This window comes from Pavona decussata, unplaced genomic scaffold (genome assembly GCF_977016875.1).
Source record: "Pavona decussata unplaced genomic scaffold, jaPavDecu1.1 SCAFFOLD_47, whole genome shotgun sequence".
Lineage (NCBI taxonomy): Eukaryota > Metazoa > Cnidaria > Anthozoa > Scleractinia > Agariciidae > Pavona > Pavona decussata.
In genome coordinates this window covers 1032250-1058301 of record NW_028145469.1, presented here as the reverse complement: position 1 = coordinate 1058301, position 26052 = coordinate 1032250, and the positions used below count along the sequence as shown (strand labels likewise).

The 26052-nt window shown below is 38.6% G+C and overlaps 4 pseudogenes; all 4 read left to right on the top strand.

The window, feature by feature from the left end:
• The window catches only part of LOC146482157 (uncharacterized), a 28143-nt pseudogene extending 13703 nt beyond the window's left edge, over window positions 1-14440 (top strand).
• Window positions 4560-7346, top strand: LOC146482159 (uncharacterized; annotated as a pseudogene).
• LOC146482158 (putative ATP-dependent DNA helicase Q1) lies at window positions 10548-11643 on the top strand (annotated as a pseudogene).
• A 7620-nt stretch (window positions 14441-22060) lies between the features above and the next one.
• LOC146482156 (uncharacterized) lies at window positions 22061-25299 on the top strand (annotated as a pseudogene).
• Window positions 25300-26052: the final 753 nt, after the last annotated feature.

Below are 26052 nucleotides of genomic sequence, written 5' to 3'. Positions count from 1 at the left end.
ATTTCTTTTTTCACTAAAATAACACAGATTCATAGCTATAATACAAAGCTAGCTGCAGAACAGTCTTATTATCTCCCAAAAGCAAGAACTAATTATGGAATATTCAATATTAGATTTCAAGGTCCATAAGTGTGGAATTCCATTGATGAAGATATTAAATCATCTTCTTTGTCTTTGTTTAAAAAGAAAATGAACACTTAATCACAGATTACCAGACATCTGTACTTCGATTTCGATTTCGCAATTCTAAGATAAGAAATAATACTGTTTTGCAACGTAAAAATTATGGTCATTTTAATATACTGGTACTTAACTTAACTCTGTTTAACTTTATTTTGGTGTGCATTTATGTGTGTTTGTTCTTGTGTCCCTCACCTTAACATTTAAATATCTTTTCTTACAGCTGGCTGCCTGGCATTTTTAACTTTTAGGTAATTTCGGGCAGCCAGCACCCCTATCATCTATTGTATGTATATATTTATATTTTGTTGTAATAATAATGGGGTGGAATAAAGTATTGTTGTTGTTGAGAATGCTCTGGTGTGCATCAACAAGAACAATCAGCTTCTGGATAAGTGGAAGTCATTGTTTTCAGTGAGTGAGTGCTTGCAGGTGCCTTCAGATGATGTTGCTCCTTTGATGTTACAATTGTATAAGGAGATAGTGACCCATCATGTGAAAATGGGTGTGGGTGAGTTTTTGCGTGACTTTTAGAGAGACTTCAAAATTCAGACAACTGAAGCACAACAAAAGAAAGTGGACTTTCTCTAGCTCAACCCCCCTGAACAGGAACTCTTTGTGATCCCCATCTCCAAAGCTCTTCATCTCTTGCTCTACTTTCTACCGTGAGTACTTAAGCCTTCCTTCAGCATTTCTTCTGCGTGTTTGCTCCTGGTAATTTTTCTCTGAGCTCCTCCTCAGCTTTTGTGCCTTCCTTAGCACAGGTGACGGACAAATTCCTTTTAAGCCTTGAAGAGCTGTCGCATAAAAGACTAGAGCTTCGCGTGTATCCATCCTTGATTAAGACTTGGCAAGTTGTAGAGGGGAGATGAAACTAAACTTCTTCCGCTTCATGGCTGCACCATTCTTCTTTTGTACCAGTTACATTTCCCCTTGCGTCCTTGGAATTTTGTTTGGAGGGTACCAGGAAACCTTTGCACATTTAATACTTATCAAGAACGTCAAAAAAATAGCGTGTCATTTTCCTTGAGGACTGTAACTCTAAGTTGGCTAATGTTTCTTTGGTAATCTTTCTGCTGTTAACATAGACAGTAAATCTCCATACGTCATGAGATTGGATCTTCATTCATTCAAAATACTGGTCTGTTTGATCCGATAACTGCCAACCGAGCTCAGCAGTGAATTTTGGCAGGTCTTCCCATCTTATAACATCAGCTGAGTGTGACTGCTGGGGATCGTTCGAGTTACACTTTACAACTGGATACAGCCACGATCGGCAACCGTTGACTCTCCTTTGTACTCTAGTCGCATCTGGAAAGACCTCCTTTAAGATCACTCCCATTTCAGATGCTGGTAAATATATGTTTTCCTTCTCCGGATAGTTGTTTTTGTAGTCCTCTAGAATGGCTTTCATCGGCGTGAAGGACTGATAATCTCTTTTGTAATTCATCGCAAGCCTACAAATAAAGTTGACGTGGCCGTTTTTAAAAACCTAAAGAAATCAATGCACGTTCAAAAATTCCATAATCTTACCACTTAGAAACAAAAGCGTGATTTTCCCTGCCAGATAATTCAGCTTGTTTCCTCTCTGGCAGATTTTCTTGTAGAGGAGCGGACCTTTTCGATGTATAATTCTCCATGTTTAAATCTCCTTACATACCTGATGTTTTAAATTTTGCATTAGTAACAGTTGATTGCACTTCCGTTTCCGGTAACTGTTCACTTTCGTCACCAGGTCATGCGGTACACATCCAACGAGTCACGTGGTACAAGTTTCCTCCCTTTTCCTTTTTCCTCTCGGCACTTTGGCCTCATTCGGAAAGCTTCTCTTTCAGAAATATTATTGTGCTTGCGGGCTGTTGTTTGCGGTTTACGAAGTAAAGAAAAACATGGCGAATGAACAGGCAAACGACTCGATCGAAAGGATATGGCAATTAGATTCAGGATTTTATTGTACAAAGCCAGGATTTAGTTTAAAAGGTAAGACGTTCAAAGCGTGTTTAAAATGATCGAATTGAACTCGACAACAACAACAACAATACTTTATTTCACCGCATTATTATTACAACAGAAAATATCAATATATACATACGATAGATGATAAGGGTGCTGGCTGCCCGAAATAACCTAAAAGTTAAAAAATTCCAGGCAGCCAGCTGTAAGAAAAGACATTTAAATGTTAAGGTCAAGGACAAAAGAACAAACACACATAAATACACACAAAAATAAAGTTAAACAGAGTTAAGTAAGTTAACTCCTCTGGACCCTGTGGTTCCAGTCAAAAATATTTTGCAGGTTCTCATTAAAATAAAGTGTAACAACTGCTTGTACATGTACCACTAAGTTCAACTTTACAATTTGTAAACATCGAGCTAATTTTCGCTTAAGGGTTATTCATGTGATCTTGGTTCACATACTGTTTGCCTGGAGCATTTTAGTATGTCTAAGGCCAACATTGGAAGGTAAATACAGCCTCACTACTTATTCTTTTGTTACATCAAAAGATCTTCATGTAATTTGATTATTACAATATTATTAAGATCACTGAATCATAATTTTGGTATAAGTTGCTGATATTCTTAACATAAGAAACATATCGGTAAAACTAAAAATTGTCATTTTACATCTAAAACTTATTCTTAAAAATTTTGGGGTTTGGCTATAATTAAAAAAATTATAATTTATTGCATGTATGGGAAAAAGATGTCTATCCATATGTCGTCTACAGCGACTACCCAAAAAAATAAAGTTATTGGCAGAATATACTTCTCAGACAAGGCTAACAAAAATGAAAACTATGAACTGTACATGTAGATTGGTAGGTTACACCCTTCTCTTTTTACCAGCTATTTTGCTGCAGCAAACATTTTACATGGTCAGCTTTAGTTTCAGGGATATCCAGGACGACCTTACATTCCTTTTGGAGGAAGATTTCTCCTACATAAATCTCCACTGTGAGCTACGTAACACAGAACAGCTTCTAACGTCATTGGGTTTATTTGCCTATAAAATGGGTTCTCTCCCAGATTGCAATGATGAATTGTCACAATATGGGCCTGAAAACTTCAACAGTCGGATAACTGAAGGAAAAGGAAGGAAGGCCAGGAGACTGCTGTGGAAAAGCATAACATCAAGGTTGCTTCATTTTCTGGTAAGTACCCCCTAGCCTGAAAACGTAATCATCAAAACGCATCAAAAAGGTATATTCTGCATTCAAACTTCGGAGCCCATTGGGCCAGTGCTTATCCCCCTGGAATGGGATGCTAGCCCATTGCAGGGTTAACCCCAGCATTAAATTCACCGGTTTTGTCTCCTGCCTAACAATTAGCTTAATGATATCAACTATTAACACAGTGCAAACCTATCCTGTTAATACATCCATTCACTGGCCATAAATATCTTTGGATAAATAGAGCATTCGGATAAAAAAAAGGACTGGTGACATTTTCTAGGTCGAGAGGATTCAGCTGTAATAATGTGCACATGATAAACCCGCTTCAATCAAATCTGAACTTTATTATTATTATTATTCTATCAGTAAATGTATGTGAATAATATTCTATTTGAAATGAACATTTTGTTCTATACATTTCTTGAGTGTGAAAAGTACGTTTGCTTGCCCTGATTCATAATTATCTCCTGTAATGTCTGTTCATCATCATAAATTAAGAACGATTTCCATACATCCATAAATATGATTATCCAATACCAGAAAGGTGGAAATCAGCCTACTAGGGTCAGGTATGTGTTACTAAGAAAATTAGATGTGATGTCATTTGACCGAAATGCTTGTATCTATTCTAGAGGTCGGAAAGGAAATTCAATGGAAACTTGATAGTTCGAAATGCAAACTGGAAGAAATTAAGAAGAAGTTCATGGAGCTTGCAGCATCTAACTGTAAACCAAAAAGGGTAAAAAAGGCCAGAATGTTCAAGGGTGACAGATGGTCACAGTTAGCAGATTATACAGCAGAAGTAGTGTTTGAGTTTTTCTTAAAGGTAATAACATTATTCTTCTAACTTGTCTATAATATACAGACACCACACTATTAGAGTTAAGTGCCTGTATGCCATTTTTAAGTGCTACAATGATCAAAACTTCATGTCACGTATGAAAGAAATATGTTTTTAACAGCTTACCCGATGTGGCTGTACCTGTCTTAGTCATTGAAGTGAAATTTAAAACTAACAAACTGAAAATAGTGAACCTTGCAAAGTGGTGTTTTTTGTGTCCGCCATTATGAATTTATGTTGCAGTAAGCCTGCGGTAAAAGAGCGATTGGAATTACAGTAATTTATTCAAACCTATTGTTTTTGCATTGGGCTGTCATTCTCTCAACTCGCTGATTGAGGATTTGACGGAAACACCCTGCAAGCACAATGTATAGTTTGGATTGCACCATTTCCAGCGATGAATTTCAGAGTTGCAGTGACCACAATGATACAGAGAACTCCTCCGGATCGTCTTCGAACGATACAGGAGGAGAACAAGTCATCAATCACGATGACTCTGTGGAAGCAATTCCGAACGCAAGAAGAGGATGCCCATTACTTGGAACAGCTAGCTCTCAAGGTAGAGGAAGAACAGAGTTTGCTGAGTTGTTTTTTCCGGCGAGGAAGATGTCAGAGATTGGTATAAAGATGTATTGCTTGCTATAGTGTCAAAAAAGGCAAGCTTCACAAGTGTGGTGCCTGAGAATCATTAAATATTAAATAATTAGTATTGTAGGCCTTCACAGATGAAGAGCCACATTTTTTTTATGAGGATATGCTGTGAATAAACCGTTATTATTATTATTATTATTATTATTATTATTATTATTATTATTATTATTATTATTATTATTATTACTATTATTATAAGAATCCGCAAAAATTTCACCTCCCTTCTAGCTAAAACTTCAAAAACGCCCCAATCCTTGTGTATATTAGGTATACCCCTAAACTATAGCTTCTTTTGCATTAAAGCCAAAGCCAAGTTTAGGTTTAGCTTTGCTTTTGCAAGTTCTTGCGCTAATGTGAAGTTCTAAAACACCAGGGGGAGTGTATAGTTTAGTTTCAGTTGCTTTTTGCTGCATTTTTTACCCTCGAAAGAACAATGCTGTTTTATATCACGGAAGTGTAGTGGAAAGCTCAGCTCATATGGCAGAAACTAAAGCTGATGATTCTTTTTGGGCAAGACCAAGTGATTGAGACCGATGATGTCAGTTGGATGACACATTTAGCCTACGCTGTTGCCCAAGGGGTATGTAAGCAAGACCATGCATGTCACAAGTATGACGTGGTATCAGGTGGATTAACAGACAATGACACAGCATGAGACGTGTGTGGAGGTACTGAGATGGTATAAGACCGAGAGAATTGCAGCCCAGCCTTCAAAACAGTTGAATCGACGGTCAATCCTGCCAGTCTGGGGCTTGTACTGGCTTCACATCTAAGTTTTGATGAACATGTCACTGACTTAGTATCCAAATGTACAGGTAGCTTGTGTCAATTAAATCATGTCAAGCACTTATTTGACAGTTCAACGTTGATAACAATCATCAATGCTTTGGTGTTTAGTAAGCTGCTCTACTGTTCGTCTGTGTGGGCGGGTGCGACCAAGAAAAATATCCAAAGGTTGCAAAAGGTACAGAACTTTGCTGCGCGAATCGTAACTAGTATACGTAAATTCGGACATATCACCCCCTATTTGAAAGATCTACGGTGGCTTCCGGTTGCTATGCAGCTGGAGGTCAGGGACACTATTTTGACTTACAAAAGCCGCAACGGTCTCACTTTAAGAAATTTTTTCACGACAAAAGCCGAGATCTATGAAGGAAATACTAGAAATAACGACAAACCGCATCTACCTCTCTACAGAACAACTACAGCACAGCGATCATTTAAATACAGGGGTACTTCTCTCTGGAATAGTCTACCTAAGGAGATTCGGGATATTAACTCTTTAAACTCTTCTAAAAAACAAATCATGAATCGTGCTTTTTATAAATTCTTAGAAAATAATCAATGATTGCAATGCAAATCTTATGATGTATTTTAATTCGCTGGTAGTTCTTAGGAGGTGTAACATATGCATTATCCTTTATTTAAATATCTTCTTATACTATTTATATTGTATTTTGTTTCTTTTATATATCTCATTGTAATTGGTTTCTGAAAAACCATTAATGGATGGAATCAATAAAGTTGTATTGTATTGTATAAAAGACTGCAACGCTACCAAAGCCTCCGCCGCACCAGACGCCGAGGCAGAGCGTTCATAAAGATGTTCATAGAATACAGAAACGTGCTGACACATGAGATCATGGGCCTACTGCTTAAGATGGCGGATATACTAGACGCAAGTATCAATTTGAATCGTGTCACTGGAGTCAAGAGACGGTGTGCGGTAGAGAACAGGGCGCTGGATATCTACCATGATTGTCTAGATCATGTCTACAAGATGGCAGGAAATTTAATGAAGGCCACGAGGATGGAAGAACTAGAAAAGAGAGAAGGTGCATTCCATCACTTGAGAGAAAAATTTGAAGAGATGCTGCCAAAACACGGGTTATCCTTGCCAAGTACCAGTTAACGATGGATTTAATTTTATATTTTCTCACGTTCAAGTGCTCGAATTGTTCCCTTGAGCGAATTACCAAGCCTGAAGAGTGCTGGTGTTGTATGGACATCGACAGGTGTAGTGAGAGGATTTTTGAGTTGGAAAAGGTAGGGGAATCTATCACCGACAATCCTGGCTATGCTACATGATGCCTGAACAAGCGGGTGCTTTCCACTGCTGCCATAAACCTGATTATTAAAACATAAAAGTCCTACTCAACGACAAGAACAGAAATAAATGCAGCTGAGTCAGAGTGACTGTTTGAAGTAGTTTTGTTGGCATAATTTGTTAATTCATCAGACATAAGAACTCGGGAGAGTTTTGTTCCCAACATCCTTACATGTCTTTTCCTTGATAAATATGCTTACATGTACAGGTAGTCACTAACATATCGAGCATGTCATATCCAATGTGCGCTCATGGAATAATGGTCAAATATATATTTTGCTTGTTGTTTTCAATTCATTAAAATATGCACGGTAAGCTTTATTCCACACTTGTAACCTTCTTCTGTAAAGGGAGTTTCACAAGAAGATCAAAACCTGTTATTTGGTTTTAAAACAAAGTTCCTACAATGCCTTTTTAATTGACATAGTCAATGAGGGTGGTGGAAGAGTGGAATATGAGTACTCTTACATACTTGAGGCTACCATGGACTTGCACAGGCCAAGAATCACTTCACCACTTAAACTTATGACTTAAATGTTAGTGTAATATTAAATCGTGTCCAGCACTTATTTGACAGATCAACGCTGATAACAATCATAAATGCTTTGGTGCTTAGTAAGCTGCTCTAATGTTCGTCTGTGTGGGCGGGTGCGACCAAGAAAAATATCCAAAGGTTACAAAAGGTACAGAACTTTGCTGCGCGAATCGTAACTGGTACACATAACTTCGAACATATCACCCCCTATTTGAAAGATCTACCGAGGCTTCCGGTTGCTATGCAGCTGGAGGTCAGGGACACTATTATGACTTACAAAACCCGCAATGGTCTCACTTTAAGAAATTTTTTCACGACAAGTTCCGAGATCTATGAAGGAAATACTAGAAATAAGGACAAACCGCATCTACCTCTCTACAGAACAACTACAGCACAGCGATCATTTAAATACAGGGGTACTTCTCTCTGGAATAGTCTACCTAAGGAGATTCGGGATATTAACTCTTTAGACTCTTCTAAAAAACAAATCATGAATCGTGCTTTTTATAAATTCTTAGAAAATAATCAATGATTGCAATGCAAATCTTATGATGTTGTATTTTAATTCGCTGGTAGTTCTTAGGAGGTGTAACATACGCATTATCCTTTATTTAAATATCTTCTTATACTATTTATATTGTATTTTGTTTCTTTTATATATCTCATTGTAATTGGTTTCTGAAAAACCATTAATAGATGGAATCAATAAAGTTGTATTGTATTGTATAAGAGACTGCAACGCTACCAAAGCCTCCGCCGCACCAGACGCCGAGGCAGAGCGTTCGTAAAGATGTTCATAGAATACAGAAACGTGCTGACACATGAGATCATGGGCCTACTGCTTAAGATGGCGGATATACTAGACGCAAGTATCAATTTGAATCGTGTCACTGGAGTCAAGAGAGAGTGTGCGGTAGAGAAGAGGGCGCTGGATATCTACAATGATAGTCTAGATCGTGTCTGCAAGATGGCAGGAAATTTAATGAAGGCCACGAGGATGGAAAAACTAGAAAAGAGAGAAGGTGCATTCGATCGCTTGAGTGAAAAATTTGAAGACATGCTGCACGAACAACGGGTTATCCTTGCCAAGTACCAGTTAACGATGGATTTAATTTAATATTTTCTCAGGTTCAAGTGCTCAAATTGTTCCCTTGAGCGAATTACCAAGCCTGAAGAGTGCTGGTGTTGTATGGACATCGACAGGTGTAGTGAGAGGATTTTTGAGTTGGAAAAGGTAGGGGAATGTATCAGCGACAATCCTGGCTATGCTACATGATGCCTGAACAAGCGGGAGCTTTCCACTGCTGCCATGAACCTCAATACTAAAACATAAAAGTCCTACTCAACGACAAGAACAGAAATAAATGCAGCTGAGTCAGAGTGACTGTTTGAAGTAGTTTTGTTGGCATAATTTGTTAATTCATCAGACATAAGAACTTGGGAGAGTTTTGTTCCCCACATCCTTACATGTCTTTTCCTTGATAAATATGCTTACATGTACAGGTAGTCACTTATATATCGAGCATGTCATATGCAATGTGCGCTCATGGAATAATGGTCAAATATATATTTTGCTTGTTGTTTTCAATTCATTAAAATATGCACGGTAAGCTTTATTCCACACTTGTAACCTTCTTCTGTAAAGGGAGTTTCACAAGAAGATCAAAACCTGTTATTTGGTTTTAAAACAAAGTTCCTACAATGCCTTTTTAATTGACATAGTCAATGAGGGTGGTGGAAGAGTGGAATATGAGTACTCTTACATACTTGAGGCTAACATGGACTTGCACAGGCCAAGAATCACTTCACCACTTAAACTTATGACTTAAATGTTAGTGTAATATTAAGTCGTGTCAAGCACTTATTTGACAGATCAACGCTGATAACAATCATAAATGTTTTGGTGCTTAGTAAGCTGCTCTAATGTTCGTCTGTGTGGGCGGGTGCGACCAAGAAAGATATCGAAAGGTTGCAAAATGTACAGAACTTTGCTGCTCAAATCGTAACTGGTACACATAACTTCGAACATATCACCCCCTATTTGAAAGATCTACCGAGGCTTCCGGTTGCTATGCAGCTGGAGGTCAGGGACACTATTATGATTTAGAAAACCCGCAACGGTCTCACTTTGAGAAATTTTTTCACGACAAGTTCCGAGATCTATGAAGGAAATACTAGAAATAAGGACAAACCGCATCTACCTCTCTACAGAACAACTACAGCACAGCGATCATTTAAATACAGGGGTACTTCTCTCTGGAATAGTCTACCTAAGGAGATTCGGGATATTAACTCTTTAGACTCTTCTAAAAAACAAATCATGAATCGTGCTTTTTATAAATTCTTAGAAAATAATCAATGATTGCAATGCAAATCTTATGATGTTGTATTTTAATTCGCTGGTAGTTCTTAGGAGGTGTAACATACGCATTATCCTTTATTCAAATATCTTCCTATACTATTTATATTGTATTTTCTTTCTTTTATATATCTCATTGTAATTGGTTTCTGAAAAACCATTAATGGATGGTATCAATAAAGTTGTATTGTATTGTATAAAAGACTGCAACGCTACCAAAGCCTCCGCCGCACCAGACGCCGAGGGAGAGCGTTCGTAAAGATGTTCATAGAATACAGAAACGTGCTGACACATGAGATCATGGGCCTAATGCTTCAGATGGCGGCTATACTAGACGCAAGCATCAATTTGAATCGTGTCACTGGAGTCAAGAGACAGTGTGCGGTAGAGAAGAGGGCGCTGGATATCAACAATGATAGTTTGGATCGTGTCTGCAAGATGGCAGGAAATTTAATGAAGCCCACGAGGATGGAAGAACTAGAAAAGAGAAAAGGTGCATTCGATGAAGCGCACTGTATCATAGAATGGTGAGTGTTCTTCACATTTCTCCCACGCAGCTTGGGTTTGTTTAACAATACTGAATAGATTGATTTTAGTCACATTTCATAGAAACTGTTGAGAATGAAGAAAAGCTTTGAAAGTTTAATGAAAACACTTGAAGTTGCTAAATGATTCTGCCATTCATACACAAACTAGTTCCCTGTGTTATGTTAGAATAAAAATTATCCAGAGGTCTTGCTGCTTGTGTATGTACAGTCAAGGACCTGCTATTCGAGTTTTTTTTTTTAATGTAAGTTCAGATGATATTCATTGCATGCCATTTCCCTCCTAAATTGTTTTTGTGAAACTTATGTGATGTTTTTGTCTTTTCCTTTTTATAAGGGAGACGATTCCCGGAAAGACTATTCCAGATTGACAATGTTGTGTGCAGCGTTCCCAAAGATTTCATGAAAATCAAGGACTCGCTGAATCTGAAAAATTTTCTGGAGGTCATTGGTAATCCAAACAGACCAAACATTTTTTTATGAAAAAGTCTTTCAGAAAGATGACGACATAGACTTCTATGAGCAACTGTTAAACCCGATTATGCATGAGTTGAAAGAAAGCACAACAGCCTTCCCTCTCACCATACTGTTTCTTTCTCTAAAATGGTGCAGGTTTTCATTCAATTTTTTTGAAAAACAGTTGGGTAATGACAGTATGTTCCATTGAATGTTGAGGCATTACCGGAAAACCACCTGTTCCAATACCATGCACCTCAGACTACGGCCATTAAGGACCGGACACTAAATGAACTGTCCTCATCAGCTTCAAAAGTGCAAGTGGTGTTTGCTACTGTTGCCATGGGAATGGGAGTGGATATCCCATCAATACGCCACATAATCCATGTTGGACCACCCCGTACCATTAGAGAGTACTTTCAGGAAACAGGACGGGCAGGTCATGATGGACAAGTCTCAACAGCCGTCCTTTATTACAACAATCGTGACATTGCCAAGAATCGGGAGGGCATGAGCGAGGACATCAGGACTTTCTGCCGGCTGGAGATTGACTGTCTCAGGAAATTTTTCTTTCAAGCCTGGACACAAGGGAAGTGGACTGCAAAATCGTAGGTCATCTATGTTGTTGCTGTTTCAAATCTTGCTGTGCTTGTCAGGAATGCATCAAAGATATGCAGTGAAAGGAACACTGTTAATTAACGCTTTAATTGATTCTTAACTAAACAATTTCAAAACCACTTTCACATTTTTAAATAATGTCAATTTTTATCTTTGATTCAGAAAGTATTACAACTACACTCCAAGGGTTTCTCTTCCTACTTCTGGAGCAGGTTCTTTAATCATCAATGGCAGTGGCTCAGCCCAAAGACCCAACACTAGAAAAAAAATCCAATGTTTGATGGAATATTTGTCACATGACTGAACACCATTAACACATTGGTTTCATATTGCAAGAAATCAAATATGTCTACCAGACGAAAAAATGCAACATTTCATATTCATTTTTTTTTATTCCGAGATTTAATGAATAAAATTATTTGCCAAGCTCTTCGGTTAGAGTTAGCGACTGTCACAGATTTTCACAAACCAAAGACCATAATAATAAGGTGCTGTATCCTTGCGGGTGTTTTTGGGTGGGACAGGGGGAGCTTTGAGAAAACAGAGACTATGTAAAAATGAAAATACATATAATTATTCATCACTAAAACTGCTGATGGTCACACTCATAATTTACTTGGTATAATTAGTTACCAGCAGTGTTACATGTATATTCACACATCAAGAGGCAGGAAGCGGGTACCCAAAAAAAAGCTTTTTATATGACAAACGTTCTATTCAGCTGGGACGTGTTAGTACTGTGAAGGCAAATGGAAAATGCAATCACTTGAAAGAAATTAGGCAAATACGCATAATGGTCCTGTTTCATGTGATTTAAAACCTCTGTTTTTCGTTAATCAGTTATATCACCAATTTCTTTTAGATGATCTCTTTAAACAAGGCTTTCCCTTGAAATTCTTAAACATTTGCCCTTCCACAAAACTGTTTTTTATTTCTTTTGCAAGCCAACAATTCTTTTCTTATGAGAAGATTGGTATATTAATTGATCGAAGGGAGCCACATCGATTCTAGAAATGTGTATTTTTCTTATTTAAAAGGAAATATTTTTTCTACTGTGCATCACTTGCAGCACGTGTTTAGCTTTGATACTTTAGATTTCATTTGGAAGTAAAAGTAAATATTTGTTAACCTTTTAATTCCCATGCGTGTCGTAACAATGGCATTAATATTTTATTATGTCTTTTGATTTCTTCTTACTTGTGCAACTTTCCAGTCAACTCACATTTACGCCTTTAACAACATTTGATTTTAATTGAAAGCAATATTTTCCTACTTTTTAACCTCAGAAAAGCAATCTCACATATTGTTCAAGAGCAAACTATCTAAAACGATACGTGAGATAACGCTTTGTTTACGTACCTAATAAAAAGCAAAGGCTTTTCTAATTGGTTACTTAAAATAAGATCAAGCACATATTTAAAGACGTTCCTCTGCTCGGGAAGGCATTCGGCTTTTACAATCATGGCAAGCGATCCTTACGCGTTTACAGAAGAAACCTACGAAGGCACTGGAATGCCTGATCTGAATCGTTCTTTATTGGAACTTTTTAACAATTCAAGCTCGGACAAGGAGTTTTAAGGCTTCGAAGAAGAAGAAGAAGAAGAGCACTTTGGCATTCGAAGCCGAGTAAAATACTTTCATTACCGGGGAGACGAAGAGAGGTAAGAAATGGACGTTATTAATTTTGCCTACTTGTATTCGTTTTAATTCTAAAACTTAAAGTGATTTGGTTTAAACTCAGAAAAGAAAATTGGTTCGCTACATAGGGCGGTCAATTAATACCCTCGACAGGTTTTGTATAACACCCACTCAATCGCTGGAAATTTAAGTAGTGTACGAACAATAAAAGGGTGCACGATTTTGCCAAATTTGTTTAATTTAAGGTGCCGAACCGCTCTATAATCTAAGAGTACTTCTAGCGTGTAGCTTAAATATTAGATTTTTGTGGCCTTTGTTCCCATGTTACACTTGTCACATGACTAACAAAACTATGAAAACAATGCATTGAGGTCCATTAAGAAATCGCGCCCATTAAAACATTAACAGCATAGGATTTCAATACAATGCATACTCTTATTGAGAATTTTCGTTTTTCATCTAATACGCTCAAGAACAACACTTCCTTGATGTTGCAGGCGATATTTAATTCCTGTTTAGTTTACCGCAGTGAGTCACGCAACTTCTCTTAAAAGACTTCAACTTCCGTTCTTTTGTTTTCTGCTGTTTATCTATTGATGTTTCAATGCGTCAGTTTCACAATAACAATACCCATACCCAAAATATTGACATGATTGACATCCAAAATGTTGCCTAGATAACTCATGCGTGTTGTGGCTGTTTCGTTGATATCACACCACACCATCATTTTACAAGCAATGGCTTCGCCTTCAAGCATGACCTTTACGGTATTTTTTGTTTGGCAAGACTTCTTGACAAGCCATAATCCTTTAAAAACTTATACATGGAAGTTTATTTCTTTTGCTATTGATCAGCTCGAGGTAAATGACCAGCAAGTCCAGGATTTCCTGGAGGAACTTATAAGCTTTCTGCAAAATACGCTCATGGTCCTTGGCGGTTCAATGGGAGATGAAAATAAATGGCTGCCATGGAACAACATGCTGATGTGGCAAGGCAGACTAGACATGCAGAGAAAAAGAAGTTTGATGCCATTTTTCGCCAGTGCAAGCCACTTCTTAGGGACGGGCGTCTCTCTTCAGTCGTTATGCACTTGCTCAGCGATCCAGAAGAAAAACAGGCCGCTTCTCAAATCCAAAACATCCTAAAGTCTGGGACAGCCCAGTTGGCCTCTCTCTCCAGGTCCCCGCGCTACCCTTATGCACTGCCAGGATAAGGATATTCTCGCCCGCTGTTGGATTCTGTAAGAGACAGAGGGCTTGGTCGAAGGTCTAATTCCCAGTGCAACCGCTGTTTCCAGTGTGGCAATTTGCTCGCACTTGCCCAGGATGTTTTTCTTAGTTATTGTGTAATTAATTTCTTTGTACCGTAACCACAGTTCTGTCTGTATTGGATATTAAAAAGAATTTGGGGATATTACTAAGTTGTATTTTTTCGTATCCCTTTCCATTATCGTGTTGTTTCCTTAACGCCATTCATATAGTGTTCCCTATTTGCGCGATGCTAAGCTTCCTCAATGGGGTTATCTAAAACCCTTCATCGCTCTGTCTCTGGATGGGGTATTTGGGGGCTCCTTCCACAACCTCGTAAAAACTAACGGAATTTTCTACACCGGCCTTTCGTTATGTTGAGGTTCCATTGTAAGGTAAAGGTAAAGTCGCACAAGAGCCTAAGTGGCCCACACAGCCAGAGATTAGCCCGGTTTCTGTAGCATGAAGCAACTAGGAGTAATGCTACTCCCCCCTGGATGGGATGCTAGTCCATCGCAGGGTTACCACCAGCAGTATGTCGCCGGTACCATTTAATACACCTGGGTAAAGAGAGACAATGTTTAGCAAAGTTCCTTGTCTAAGGAAACAAGACAGCGATAAAGAGAACAACCAAGCCTCAAACCAACGACCCTCAGATCCTCCGACTGTCCGATCGAAAGTCCGACAAGCTAACCACTACACCACCGCGCCTCCACGAGGTTCCAATGTACTATCTTTGTATTTCAATCAATTATGTTTTTGCCCGCTTTAAGGTTATTAGCCCCTCGGCCAACGCAACAGTAACGCTCAAGTCAAAGAGGTTTTTGGTCCTTGAAGATGTAAACATTTCTTCATCTTTGTAAAGTATGCAAATAACGTCGTTATTATCAACATATTCTTGTACTTCCCCCTCGTACCAGGCTGGTTTGAACCTGGTTCCTTTAAGGTCATTTTTTAGTCTAAAGCTCATGAATCCTGGGTCCTAGTTGTGTCATAAGTTATCACTCTTCTTCCACCCAGCTTTCTTACAATTTCTTTGGTTTTTGTTTTTCCCGGGTTGACTTTCTGCTTGGCTTTGCTTCTTCCATGCTCTCCAGGGGGCGGGAGACATTTCTTTACGAGTTTTTACAGTTTTTCTAATTTTTTCAACTGCAGCATTCTCGAGCTTTAGCAAACCTAGTTCATGTCGATCAGGAAGCACAGAGACTCCTCTGAGGAACTGGCAAAAATTAATGCCAGCGAAGAAGCCAATATATATTTGCCAGACAGGTGATGGATGATGAATGGTAGTTAAAGACAATTTAATCACAGCTCGAATTTCTTTAAGATCGGTATGTTTCTAAGTTTGCACCATGTATAATTTAACACAACAATTTACTAAGCCAGCGTGATTACAGCAAGAAAGTGTATCTTGGCTACAATAATTTGCTAGTAAAGGTGTAATGTTTTTGTTCAGGGGTTATGAACTTGATGCAAAGATGTCCAGTTTATGAATTTAAAAGATCGATACCTTTCTAAGTTTGCGTCAGAAATAATTTTACACCATAATTTTGTAAGCCAGTGCAAGCACAGCAAGAAAGCGTATCTTGGCTACAGTTATTCACTAGTGAAAGTGTTGTTTTTGTTGAACAGTTATGATTCAAAGTTGTTTACAGTACAAAACTGAACAAATTTCCAAGGTAATTTCGTACCCACAAAGATATTAGGAACATAGTGGTAAAAAATAAAAGACTGTTTTTTTTATTGTTACACTATACATGTGTTTGCTGCACCATTGCAAATAAACTCGTCTTTGTTGTTAAATGTTCCTTTTTTTCAGGAAAAGGTAAAAACTTAATAAACTGTGACCGCAAGTAATAAGCAACTGTTAAAGTGTAAGCTACTGCAGCTGCAGAGGTCTCGGAAGGGGACAAAGCAAACAAGTGAAATTATTTAGCTAAAAAAATCATTGTTTACGTTTCTCAACCCTTGTTACAAAGACACTAGAATTTGACGTACCTCGTTATAGGACAAAGAGGGGAATCTGGGTGAAGTTTTAAAAAACCGAGAAGTAGGCAGACTAGCCTGATAATTGTAGACCTAGATGAAAAAAAGCCTAGAAAATACGAAGTGCGAAGGTGTGACAGTAAATCAGTTGTTTTTCTTCTCTTTATTATTATCATTACACCAAACAACCGAGATTTCAACGGGCGAACATGAAATTACACAAGTGCGGGGCACTTTTTTCAAATATTTCGCAAAAACTGTTCAGAGTACAAAGAATCGGTCAATTAGAATAGTATTTCAGTACTATGACGTGGATAAACAGACAATGACACAGCACGGGACATGCGTGTGGAGGTACTGAGATGGTATAGGACCAAGAGATTTGAGGCTCAGCCTTCAAACCAGTTGAATGAACGGTCAATCATGCCAGCAATGCTGAAAAGACTGCAACGCTACCAAAGCCTCCGCCGCACAAGACAACGGCAGAGCGTTCGTAAAGATGTTCATAGAATACAGAAATGTGCTGACACATGAGATCATGGGCCCACCGCTTAAGATGGCGGATATACTAGACGCAATCATCAATTTGAATCGAGTCAATGGAGTCGAGAGACTGTGTGCGGTAGAGAGGAGGACGCTGGATATCTACAATAATAGTCTGGATCGTGTCTACCAGCTGGCAGGGAATTTAATGAAGGCCACGAGGATGGAAGAACTAGAAAAGAGAAAAGGTGCATTCAATCGCTTGAGAGAAAAATTTGACGAGATGCTGAAGGAACAACGGGTTATCCTTGGAAAGTACCAGTTAACGATGGATTTAATTTAATATTTTCTCAGGTTCAGGTGCTCAAATTGTTCCCCTGAGCCAATTACCAAGCCTGAAGAGTGCTGATGTTGTATGGACATCAACAGGTGTAGTGAGAGGATTTTTGAGTTGGAAAAGGTAGAGGAATGCATCACCGAGAATCCTGGCTATGCTACATGTTGCCTGAACACGCGGGTGCTTTCCACTGCTGCCATAAAGTTGTATTTTTTCATATCCCTTTCTATTTTCGTCTTGTTTCTTTCACGCCATTCATATAGTGTTCCCTATTCGCCAAAAGCTAAGCTTCCCCAATGCGGTTATCCAAAACCCTTCATTACTCTGTCTCTGGACGGGGTATTTCGGGACTGCTTTTACAACCTCATCAAAGCGAACGCAATTTTCTACACCGGCCTTTCGTTATGTTGAGGTTCCATTGTAAGGTGAAGGTTAAGTCGCACAAGAGCCTAAGTGGCCCACACAGCCAGAGATTAGCCTGGTTTCTGTAGCATGAAGCAACTAGGAGTATTACTATTCCCCCCTGGATGGGATGCTAGTCCATCGCAGGGTTACCCCCAGCAGTATGTTGCCGGTACCCATTTATACACCTGGGTAAAGAGAGACAGAGACAGAGACTTCTCTGAGGAAATAGCATAAATTCTTCATGGGCATTGACATCGCTTCATGGAGAATTTGCATTGGGTCCTTTACACATTTTACTCATGTTTTGGCATCCACTAGTACGCTTTCCAACTCAACTGCAGCTGTCAAGCAGTCGTCGCCTAGACGTTCTACTCTTTTTGTGGCATTTGTTATTCTGGCCCTCGCTTCATCACTTACAATATGTATGGATATTGAACCCAATCCCGGACCTCATCCTATTACCCGTACGACCAGACAATTCACAACAGCTGCCTCAGACCGACCCACACCATGTGCATATACCGGCCTTTTCAACGCCACGAAAAGAATTTACCTCAAGCTCACACCATACAAACATCTCCTTCAGAATTACTCCTTTTACAAAGACAACAACTTCATTCCAGCATCACTTTACCCACGGCTACCGCCACTATACATGAACTACAAACTCTATCGACGATGGAGATACATCTCACACTCTGCTGCTTACCACTATCTGAAACTATTAATCGCCGAATGCAGACACAAGATAAAGCAACTTTCAATGGAACGCTCACACCACATGGAACTATTACGCAACTCCTGTACACAAGATGAATTTTTATTTTATTCAACCAAACTGAATTCTATGGCCTTATCGCTTGAGTCTCTACTTACCAACCGACATGCCAAAAAGACTGCTCCGATCCGCTGTATTATAGACAACAATAATTTTACCGATAACAGCCTTGTTAACCCACAGGTTAACAGCATTACTAATAATAACGACACCTCTTCTTATGTCACACATAACATCTCTAACTCAACTCAATCTTTTAACGTCACACCCACGCGTAAACGGCCTCGCCGTAAAACCAAACCCGCTAACATTCAACTAGATAATTCTTCTGTTATTAACCTTTTTAGCTATTCTCTATCTACCGACAAAATATTAATCCTTGCACGTGGACTTACATTCTGTCCCACACCACGACATATTGACTGGTCGGAAGTTTCAGCTGACATCTACAACTTCTCTCGACGCATGCGACTTACTGAGTATTTTTTTGACGAAAACAGCAACACCGCGAACGGTAATGAAGACGACACTCCTTTCCAGAACAAAAGTACTTGGAATCCCCCCAAAGACAGAGAACGAGCTCTTGACACTTTTTTAGACGCTGTTAAACTTGATATAACTACTGGTACACCTAAAAAAATCCGTGACAATCTTACTGCTACAGAGAGACAGGCTATTAGCCAACTTAAACAACGACAAGACATAATTATAAAACCCGCTGACAAAGGTTCCGGTACTGTTGTTATGGACAAAACTTGGTACATGGACGAATGTAACAGACAACTTCATGACTCAAAATTGACATACAAAAACGTGTAACTTTTTATGTTAACAGGATGCATCATGACAGACTTGTCAATGAGAAAACTAGGAAATACCTCATACAGACTGACGTAAAACCAGGACGCTTCTACATACTACCCAAAATACACAAACCCGGTAACCCAGGACGCCCCATTGTTTCATCTAATAGCCATCCCACCGAACGCATATCTCAATTTGTCGACTATCACCTTCAACCTTTAGTTCACAAATTACCATCCTTTGTTAAAGACACTAATGACTTTCTTAACAAACTCCTTACCATCGGTAAGCTACCCGCTAATTCATTGTTAGTCACACTTGATGTCTCATCTTTATACACTAATATCTCACATAACAAAGGTATTAATGCTTGTGACTATTACCTACGTACTCGCCTTCATAGTAACATTCCCACTGGCACACTCTGTGACCTCATTCGCATGATTCTTACCATGAATAATTTTTCTTTTAACGATAACCACTACCTTCAGATCCACAGCACAGCCATGGGTACTAAAATGGCCCCCTCTTTTGCCAACCTTTTTCTTGCTCATTTCGAAGCGAATGCTTTGAAAAATGCCCCATTTCACCCTCACACGTGGTTTTGTTATATTGATATTTTTATGATCTGGACTGAAGGTCTGGATAACTTAAAAATATTCATTGATTATCTTAACAACATTCACCCTACCATTAAATTCACTAGCTCGCACTCTTCTACTAACGTATCTTTCCTTGATGTTAATGTTTCTTTAACTAACGACAGTAACATCAGTACTGACCTGTACACTAAACCTACAGACAAACACCAACATCTACTGTATTCATCTTGCCATCCCCTACATACAAAAAATGCTATTCCTTTCAGTCTAGCACTTCGCTTACGACGTATTTGTTCTACTGACGAAACGTTTAATATACGCACTGCACAACTTACTACATACCTACTCAAACGAGGCTACAAACGAAACTTTGTCACTAAACAAATACAACGTGCCGCCAACATCCCACGCAGACTCGCTTTACAAACTAAAGAAATGAACAAACCTACGCGTGTACCTTTTATTACAACTTTTAACCCATCGCTTCCTCACATCTTCAACATCATTAAAAAACATTATCATTTACTGTGCTCGTCTGACCGCTGCAAAAAGGTCTTTCCAAATTTGCCTGTTGTGGCCTTCAGACGATCTCCTAACCTATGCGACTTACTGGTTTTGGCTAGACTTTCTTATAACTCGACTAATCCCCACCCACAACTCCCTTCGGGCTCCTATCGTTGCGGTAAAAATTGTGCCACTTGCCCATACATTTCCGATGGTCTCACTAACTACACCTTCTTTTCCACTGCTGAAACGCGCCCTATCAAATCTTACCTGACCTGTGAAACTAAAAATATAATCGACATGATCCAATGTAACCGCTGTAATTTACAATACATAGGAGAGACTAAACGATCGCTTAAAAGACCGCTTTAATGAACACCGCCGCACCATAGATAACCCTAACACTAAATCTAGACCCACCACAGCCGCAGAACACTTCCTCACTGCTCCTAACCACACTGCTAACGACATGCAATTAATCCCCATAGAAAAAGTCTACTCTAACCGAGACTCAATACATAACGCCAGGGAAGCCTTTTTAATATCAAAAGGCAGAACACTTTCTCCACAAGGCCTTAATATTCGCAAAGAAATCTACTAGCTTTTTTCCTTTTGTTATTTTTTATTCTTCGTTATTAATATTTCATTTGCTTCATATTTTATACTGTCAATCAATTTAGTTTAACGTAGTTCCGCTATTGCACAAATGTTTGTCAGCTATATAAGCGTATGTCCCAATGTAAATTTCAATTATACCTGAAGAAGGCTGGTTTGGCCAGCCAAAACATAGTAACCTTTAAACTGTAATTCTACATTGTATTCGTCTCTGCTTCTTTTATCATTTGTCTTTGTTAAGCCGCTCAGATCAACAATTGATCCAACGTATACAAGCAGGATTATCGTCCACGGTTGTTGCTTGGACTTGACTCAAAAATTAATGCCAGCGAAGAAGCCAATATATATTTGCCAGACAGGTGATTAATGATGAATGGTAGTTAAAGACAATTCAATCACAACTCGTGTTTTTTTAAGATCGGTATCTTTCTAAGTTTGCATCAGATATAATTTTACACAACTATTCACTTAGCCAGCATGATTACAGCAAGAAACTGTATCTTGGCTACAATTATTTGCCAGTAAATGTGCAATGTTTTTGTTCAGGGGTTATGAACTTGATGCAAAGAAGTCCAGTTTATGAATTTTAAAGATCAATACCTTTCTAAGTGTGCGTCAGAAATAATTTTACACCATAATTTTGTAAGCCAGTGCGAGCACAGCAAGAAAGACTATCTTGGCTACAGTTATTCACTAGTGAAAGTGTTGTTTTTGTTGAACAGTTATGATTCAAAGTTGTTTAAAGTACAAAATTGAACAAATTTTCAAGGTAATTTCGTACCCACAAAGATATTAGGAACATAGTGGGAAAAAATAAGGGACTGGTTTTTTTTTTATTGTTACACTATACATGTTTGTAGCACAATTGCAAATAAACTCGTCTTTCTCATTAAATGTTCACTTTTTTCTGGTAAAGGAAAAAACTTAATAAACTGTGACCGTAAGTAATAAGCAACTGTTAAAGCAAAAGCTAATGCAGCTGCAGAGGTCTCGGAAGGGTACAAAGCAAACTTGAGAGAAATTATTTAGCAAAAAAAAATCATTCTGTTTACGTTTTCAAACCTTGTTACAAAGACGCTAGAAGTTGACGTTTTTCAAATATTTCGCAAAAACTGTTCAGAGTACAAAGAATTGGTCAATTAGAATAGTATTTCAGTACTATGACGTGGATAAACAGACAATGACACAGCGTGGGACATGCATGTGGAGGTACTGAGATGGTATAAGACCGAGAGACTTGCAGCTCAACCTTCAAACCAGTTGAAGCAACGATCAATCATGCCAGCAATACTGAAAAGACTGCAACGCTACCAAAGCCTCCGCCGCACAAGACACCGAGGCAGAGCGTTCGTAAAGATGTTCATAGAATACAGAAATGTGCTGACACATGAGATCATGGGCCTACTGCTTAAGATGGCGGATATACTAGACGCAGGTATCAATTTGAATCGTGTCACTGGAGTCAAGAGACAGTGTGCGGTAGAGAAGAGGGTGCTGGATATCTACAATGATAGTCTGGATGGTGTCTTGCAAGCTGGCAGGCCACAAGGATGGAAGAACTAGAAAAGAGAGAAGGTGCATTCAATCGCTTGAGAGAAAAATTTGACGAGATGCTGCAGGAACAACGGGTTATCCTTGGAAAGTACCAATTAACGATGGATTTAATTTAATATTTTGTCAGGTTTAAGTGCTTAAATTGTTCCTTTGAGGGAATTAACAAGCCTGAAGAGTGCTGGTGTTGTATGGACATTGACAGGTGTAGCGAGAGGATTTTTGAGTTGGAAAAGGTAGAGGAATGCATCACCGAGAATCCTGGCTATGCTACATGTTGCCTGAATACGCGGATGCTTTCCATTGCTGCCATAAACCTGAAGACTATAGCATTAAAGTCGTACTCAACAACAAAACAGAAACAAATTCAGCTGAGTCAGAGTGACTGTTTGAAGTAGTTTTGTTGGCATAATTTGTTAATTCATCAGACATAAGAACTCGGGAGAGTTTTGTTCCCCACATCCTTACATGTCTTTTCCTTGATAAATATGCTTACATGTGCAGGTGGTCACAAATATACCTAGCATGTCATATCCAATGTGCGCTCATAAGCCTTTAATCAAAACAAATATTAGATAATTTAGTATAAGTTCTAAGGGAGTAGATAAATTTAATAACTTGCTAAATGATCTTTAAAAAAACAGGTGTCAATCAACTTTTAAACGGAAACTAAAAAACTTTATCCTTACAAATCAAATATAGATATAAACGATTCTTGTATTTTCTTCTCTTCGCTGATTAGTATTTTTCTCTTGATCTGTTTGATATAATTAGTATATTTTAGTTGTAGCTCGTTCCTTGCCCTATTATAGGAAGTTATAATTTAACGTAGATTATGATAATTTCATATATCGCCAGAGTTATTAGTAACAGTTAGTAAAGGGGGGTCTCCTTGATAAGCCTAGAAAGGCTTCTGAGACTTCCTGCTCAATGCTGTTACTACAGTGATGAATGAAATATTCTAAAAGTTGTTGATTTTGGGCAAATAAATAAATAAACAATGCCCACACTACATATTTACTGACTTACTTTCGATCGTATTGATGTACAAATAAACTTTGTTCCTTCAAGGGTGCTGTGTAACTACGAACATGTTGTGGATGGTCTTATGGAAGTCAGTGAAATTTTATTAGGAGCATGCTAACACAAAGAAAATTTCTCCTGTAATTTGATTTCCGTTTTGCTTGGAAAATTTGTTAAAGAAATATGGGGGGAGAAAGTTAAATTGGTGAGGTGTGGACCACGCTTTAACTTAAGGTCCAGAAAAAGAGGAAACGGAATTATCGCATGAGACTTTCGAACAATTTAGGGAAGTAGCATTGAACCGGTGGGTGGATGAAACAAGATCAGTGACCACTCAAACACTGTGCCATTTCTCCTGTGCGAGTCGTTGTCGTTTAACAATCAGTGAGTTGCTATTTAAGTCTGGGTAACCCAACTGTCGTCCTCCAAATTTTGTTACTCCCTAATTTCACACGGTTGCGAAAATGACATTGCCAACGTAATGCACATAACAAGCATAGAATGATACCTTTTAAGTCGGAGAATCGTCTTGATTCTGACATTTATTGAAAATGGGCAATTTTGTAGAGGAGCACCAATAGAAAATGGAGATTCCATAATGCCATCCTATACCATTGGGGAGTGTGTGGATTTGACTGAAGGGGGCAAGAAACTTGGGGGAAACCGAGGTATTCTCCACCAACTGTACCACTGTGTCATGACATTGCAAAAGGATTTCATTGCAAGAGAGCAGAGGTCATTAATTGGTAATCATCACGTAAGATATCAACTTATTAGGCAATTCAATTTGTGTGGTAACTATATACTTAATTTTGACCCTTAAACGTACCATACGATCACTTTCTTCTTTTGCGAGTTTTACCACCGAGGAGATTATGTCAGTGGAACACGCATACAAGTGTTTTACTTTTGGCAAGAACTTTCTGTCCCGACCTAGCTTGATTGGTCTTTGCTTTGCTTTGGAAGGAAATGCCTTTTTTGCCATCTCTTTGAACAAGGATTCATAAGGATAGAAAGCTCTTTGAAAGCAGAAACTTTGGCGAGTACCTAATGTTTACATTACCTTCCTATTGAAGAAGAGGGAAAATGTGCCATTTTGGAATGACCTTTTCCTTTAAATTTAAAGAGAGTAACATCAAACCACAGAGTTGCAGAAGACATAGAAGCAATTGCTTTACAGCTGAATCACGTCATTGCCCCAAGGGTGGACAGGAGAAGCGGATAGTTAATACCAATTTACCTTCTTCCGAAGGGAAAAAACGAAATGTAGAGGTAAGCGTTTGAGCCTGGAAATGCTGGTGGAACTTCTCCTTAACACTCCTCTACACCGATTTACAGGATCAGATTACATGGTTGTGTTGCGGATTTGGGTTCAGTGCTGAAAATTGATGGAGCAAAGGTGCAACACTAGCAGAAGAAATTTCAGTGATCCTGCAATACTTAAACAGCGTCGCCATCTGCCTTGGATTTGTTCTTGAGGAAGATCAGTCCATTTCCAGCCTTTGCTCTTATACAGTTGGTCACCTTAACGACCTTTAGGACCCAGCAAAGTAGTCAGAGACAAGGGTATTCTCAGGGTCCTGTCAAGTCAGCAGCAATTCTGGCAAAAATTGTAGAAATTGTAGAAGATTTAAGAGTGTTAATTGTCAAAGCCAAAGGAACCATTCAAAGATGTAGTCTACCACAATGCAACAAGCAGTTTCTTTTGAGTGAAGGAGTTGCTTGAACAAATAAAGGAAGAGCAACAAAAGTGCAGGAACACGGAACTGAGGGAACAGTTTTGGCAAGACAAATTCAATAGTGAAGAAATAGAGGTTTAAGAGGAGGACCATGCTTGGTCGAACCTGTTTTCCCGAGCTTGACACAGGTTACATGTATTTGCTTCAAGTTCTGATTGGCTGATTGTGCTCTTTACATCTGTTGTGACTGGCCAGAGAAAATATTTTGGTTTTGGTTTTACAACACTCAATTGAAAACCGCTCTAACACACTGATTGTTTACTAGTAACTACTATGCAAATTTGGCCATTTCAGAGCTTGTGATGTCAAGCAGAATCAACCTCTTTAATCCAAATACCTAAGAAAGCAGGATGTGATAACAAGTTTAACTGTGTAATTTCGCTGGATAATCCGACTATGTATAGATTTATACTGCAAGAATCCACATGTCCTTGACCCGCGACATAAACTTTGTTACAATGTCAAGCAACAGAACAATCAGGTAAATGACTAGGATTAAGTTCTTTTGTTCCCCAATATAGTGGAGGGTATCTAAATTGTATAAGAAATTCACTGTGTGATGCAGCAAAAAAAAACTCATAAAAAACAAAGGAAATTAAAGACAATTTAACAATGCTTGTGATTCAGTACCAGACAAGCATAAAAATCAAACACCGAAAGTGAGGGGAATATGTAATCTGGTGCCTGGTGTTACCATTTCGAAGAAATGTTCCATCAATAACCAACGACCCAATATGCATTTCATTCTTACTTCAAGATGTACAAAAATGAATGGTGCATGATGGAAGCAAAGAAACAGAATTTAAATGAACAGGACTATTGCCGAGGGTTTGTCATCGATGAGATGAAAATACAGGTACAATGTACAATGAGTTC